The 5000-nt window shown below is 56.1% G+C and overlaps 1 long non-coding RNA gene across 1 annotated transcript in view; it reads left to right on the forward strand.

The window, feature by feature from the left end:
* The first annotated feature begins 1025 nt into the window (after positions 1–1025).
* Positions 1026–5000, forward strand: part of LOC128635763 (uncharacterized) — a 4627-nt gene continuing 652 nt past the window's right edge. The window contains exons 1-2 of the long non-coding RNA XR_008398578.1: positions 1026–1148; positions 4682–5000. The exon at positions 4682–5000 is cut by the window's right edge and continues 652 nt beyond it. This is a non-coding gene — a long non-coding RNA (uncharacterized LOC128635763). The remainder of the gene's footprint in view (positions 1149–4681) is intronic.

Below are 5000 nucleotides of genomic sequence, written 5' to 3' on the forward strand. Positions count from 1 at the left end.
TACGGCCTCCGGAATGTCTCATGAGGCGGCGGCGGCCATAGTGGGCATGTTTAAGGCCCTCACGGCCGCCGTTCTGCCTCCGGTGGCAAGCCGGGTGGAACCGGGGCCTACCGCCCCTCATCATTCCCCTCAAGTGGGCCAGGGGCCTAGTGACCCTCATCAGGCAGGGCCCAGTATTGTAAATCATCCGGCCGGGTCCCTAGGGCCCGGCCCGGATGCCTCATTGGTGGCTCAGTCGGCTACTGGAGCGGGGCCTGCGGGTCCTCGCCCACTCACCAGACCGCCGCTTTCATTGGTGGCTCAGTCGGAGCCTGCAACTACCAGTGCAGGCTCCGGTTGCGGCCTTGCGTCCGCCGCGTCCATTTCCGGCCGGTCAGGTGACACGCGAGACGTCACTTCCGGCGCCGCGGTAGTCACACGGCCGGAACCTGGATCGGAGGGACGCATTCAGCGAGCGCGCAAGAGGCCTAGCCGGGTACTCTCCACAGGTGAGGGGGGAGTATCCGGGCGGGCCTGCTCCGCTGCGCGACACTCTGCAATAGCTAGCATGGCAAACAGAGCAAGTCTCTTACAGAGGGGCCGCGGCGTGCAGCGAGGGAGGCTCAGGGGGTCCAGTGTTAGCAAGCAGGCTTATGGGAGAGCTAGAAGCGCATTGCTGGAGCGCCAGTGGTATAACAGGGGGGGTGCCAGCAGCAACTATGTACCCCAAACAAGGGAGAATGCGCCCACTGACGGGGCACAGGGCGAGTCGCTATGCACAATAACTGCAGGGGTCCAGGGAGGCCAAGGGCTTGTTGCGGCAGGTGCTCGGAGCGTTCTTTCAGTCAGGGAGTGTGTGGTTAGAGAATCCCCCTATGTGGCAGGGCCAGCGAATGAATGGAGTGGTGATATGAATGACGAGAGGGCTAGAGGGGTCCCAGACAGGGCCGGGGGCAGTACTTCTACCCCGATTGGGGGCGGCAGTCAAGGGGGACACATGGCTGGCCTGGATACTCCCCTCTCGTTTGTTTCTCCCCCACAGGACATGGTGCCTACACCGCAGAGGACAGAAGGCCCGGGTACAACGGGAGTAGGACTATCTGTACAGCCGGCAGGCGGATCAGTGGCAGCTGCACCAGGAACATCTACCCCTTCAACATCGGCAGTTGGTGAGAGAAATGTATTTAATTTGTCACGCATCACTGACACCGACTATAGCACTGATTCAGACTCAGATGGTGGGAAGAAATTAGGGCTTAACAGTAAGGGGCAGCGTCGCATGTTCAAAATGTTAAGGCTATTGGTGGCTGAGCGTAATCAGGCTAGAGGTTTAGGTAACATGGAGCAGGCTGCGCCGATAGCGGGGCAAAGCACAGCGGCAATATCCAAAGGCAATGGCCAGGGAAGCGAGAGCGCTGCGCAGCCGCAGGACATGTCAGTCAGTACCAGGAGGGTGGCATTGCAGGGGGACTCTTATCCCTGCAAGATCCACTGCCTCCATGCACATCTCAAACCCAAGACGGTACAGAAAATCCGCGATCATAAATACGTCAATATGTTCGAGCTGTCCCTTGAGGCGCAGCGAGACAAAGAGCGTAGTGAGGATGGGACTGGGCCAAAGAAGATCCAGCGCCCAGACACATTTGAGGAGTGGAGGAAGTGCTTTCGGGTATTCTCCTCCTGCTACATCGAACAGAGGCCGGAGGCCGCGGTCGATGTAATTAAGTACGCGGAAATCATTGAATGTATCTATAATAGATATGGGGAAGGCATGTGGCGTGCTTATGATAGCGAATTTAGGCGGAAGATGGTCGATAACCCGGTCTTGAACTTTGGGGTAAAAGACTTGGACCTGTGGTCCCTGCTCATACCGGAAAAGGGGGGGGCAGGAGTTTCCTTGCTGCGGTCAGGGCCCCAGAGGCCAACGGGCCCCATCAAGCGGAGAGGTAGGGAGTGCTGGAAGTACAATGAGAAGCAGTGTGACAAAGGAGCTTCCTGTTCCTTTCGGCATGCTTGCATGTACTGCAGCGGTCAACACCCAGGTGTTGAATGCCCGAAGCGGAGGGACGGAGGAGCCTTACGTGGGGCAAAATCGGGGGGGGCTGGACAAAAGAGCTCCAACACCCCTGAAGCTGGACGCCATTAGACCTTGGCTGGCGGCCTACCCAGACAGGGTGTCGGCTGCCAACCTACTAGCGGGGATTGGCGAAGGTTTCAAGATACCAACATTGGGGTTGGTAATGGGGTCCTCGTCGCACAAGAATCTGAAGTCGGCTTACGAAATGCCGGGCGAAGTTAGGGCGAAACTGAGCAAAGAAATTGCTCTGGGAAGATTTGCTGGTCCATTTGAACAACCTCCCATCCCTGACCTGGTTATTTCCCCTTTAGGGGTGGTTCCCAAAAAGGAACCGGGGAAGTTCCGCCTGATTCAGCATTTGTCCTATCCGAAAGGGGGTTCTGTCAATGACGCAATAGACCCACTGATAAGCTCGGTGTCTTACCAATCGTTTGACCAGGCGTTGGAATTGGTGGTGGCGGCGGGTCCGGGCGCGCTGCTAGCCAAAATGGACATCGAATCTGCCTTTCGGTTACTCCCCATACACCCAGCGTCTTTCAGACTGATGGGGTGTAAATTCGAGGGGAATTATTTTGTAGACAAATGTTTGCCCATGGGTTGCTCGCTATCGTGTGCTTATTTTGAAGAGTTTAGCTCATTCTTGCACTGGGCCATCATCACGGCGGCCGGCGGGGGAATAGTCGCTCATTACCTGGACGACTTCCTGCTGGTTGGGGCCGCAAACACACGCGAATGCGATCGACTGATCGCAGTAATGCGTAGGCTAATGTCGAAATTTGGAGTGCCACTGGCCGAGGAAAAAACACAGGGCCCATGTACAAGACTCACGTACTTGGGGATCGAAATTGACACTGCTGCAAGGCTATGTCGTCTCCCAGCCGATAAGGTGGAAGCAATGCTCTCGGCGGTGCGCAAAGCCAGGGTAGCGAAGAGCATGCCCCTGAGGGAGCTTCAGTCAGTGCTAGGCTTACTCAATTTTGCGTGCAAAATTATACCCATGGGTCGCGCGTTTAACAGGAGGATGGAAGCTTTACTTTCCAGTCCGCACGGCACACGTAAAGTGTTGGTTTCGGAAGACATGCGGGAAGATTTGAAGGTATGGGAACTCTTCCTGCAAGGCTTCAATGGAACACTGCTGTGGCGCGCTCCTAGGGTTTCCAGTCAGACAGTGCACCTGCTGACGGATGCAGCGGGAGCAGCAGGTTATGGCGCCTATTTGGATGGGCAATGGAGCGCCGAGCCATGGCCCTTGTCATGGGTCCGAGCCGGACTGACAAGGAACCTGACACTTCTGGAGCTCTTTCCCATAGTTGTGGCTATGGAGCTCTGGGGGCCGGCGTTAAAGGATCGCTACATAGTGTTTTGGACGGACAACGCTAGCGTTGTGTTCGCCATAAATAGGTTGTCCGCGTCGTCACCGGTAGTTGTTAGATACTTGCGACAGCTAGTGCTGAGGTGCTTGCAATACAATATTCAGTTTTCCGCGAGGCACGTTCCCGGGGTCAACAACACCCTGGCGGACGCACTCTCGAGGTTTCAATGGGAACAGTTTCGCAGACTGGCCCCTAACGCAGCAGCAGTTGGCTTACCTTGTCCCCACTCTATTTGGCAGTTGGCGGGGCAGGGAGGTCCATAGGGCACCTAGTGAGGGCATCCCTGGCGCAGAACACGTGGAGAGCTTATTCACAGCACTGGGGCGAGTGGGTAAGTTACTGTTACGCACGGGGCGCAGCGCCGGACAGGGTCTCGAGGGATCTGTTCTTGGAGTGGCTGGCAGAGAAACACGGGCAAGGGACTTCGAAGGGCGCTATATCCAATAGAATAGCTGCAATCTCCTTCTTTTGCAATATGCTGGAGTGGCCCAATATCACGAAAGGTTTCCTGGTGAAGCAAGTGATTAAGGGCTGGGGAAGGCTCAAAGGGTAGAGCGAAAGATGCGCGCGAACCTATTACATTTTGTAGGCTAGCCAGGCTGGTGGACGCAATCGAGGGCATTTGTGTCGAACCCGGTGAAAGAGAACTGTTTCAGTGCGTATTCTCCTTGGCGTTCTTTGCGGCCCTCAGGCCGGGCGAGCTGGTCGCAACCTCAAAGGATGCGGTTAACACGGGTATGCAGTTGGCTCATGTCAAATTGGCGGGCGATAATTTGTTATTGTTTATCCCGCACTCGAAGACTGACCAGGAGGGGAAAGGGGTGTGGATCACTCTGACTCCCTCGGCATCGGGCGTCTGCCCGGTTGTGAGTACAAGGGCCTACTTGGCGCAGCGAACGCGGGGCCCCGCCCAGTTCTTAGTGCATTCCGACGGATCGAATCTCTCCCGGTACCAGTTCGCAGCTGTGCTCAGAAAGGTAGCGCTTGCAGCAGGTTTGGGGAAGTGTAGAATCACCCCCCATTCCTTCCGAATAGGGGCTGCCACCAGCGCGGCGGCGCTAGGTTGGAAAGGAGATCGCATACAGAAGTTGGGCCGATGGAGGTCTCAATGTTACAAGGCTTACGTGCGCCCCCCAGCTGAGGTCTAAGGGGTATTCGGTGTAGGAGGAAGGAAACTGGCGTTTTACAGTTGTTTTGGTTGTGTTGTTTAATTTTTAGTCTAAGGTGATTGACTATGTAATCCGTTTTTCAGGTGTGGCTACAGGTCCTTCTCGCATCTGGATAATAGGGCACTCCTACGTGCACTGGGCGGCACTGAAGGCCCATTCTCTTCCCGAGGGGCAGCAGTTGGGGATTCCGACGTCTAAGGCATCAATACGGTGGTTGGGCCGTAGAGGCTTACAGTGGGATGGTTTGCCTGCCCTCCTCCAGAATGCCAGACATAGATGGGGACAGCCCCACATCATCCTCCTTCACATGGGGGGAAATGATATAGGGAGTGCACCTGCTCTGGATCTCATCAATGCGATGAGGTCAGATGTCAGGTGGATCTGTACCACGTTTCCGGGGGT

This window comes from Bombina bombina, chromosome 7 (assembly GCF_027579735.1).
Source record: "Bombina bombina isolate aBomBom1 chromosome 7, aBomBom1.pri, whole genome shotgun sequence".
Taxonomy (NCBI): domain Eukaryota; kingdom Metazoa; phylum Chordata; class Amphibia; order Anura; family Bombinatoridae; genus Bombina; species Bombina bombina.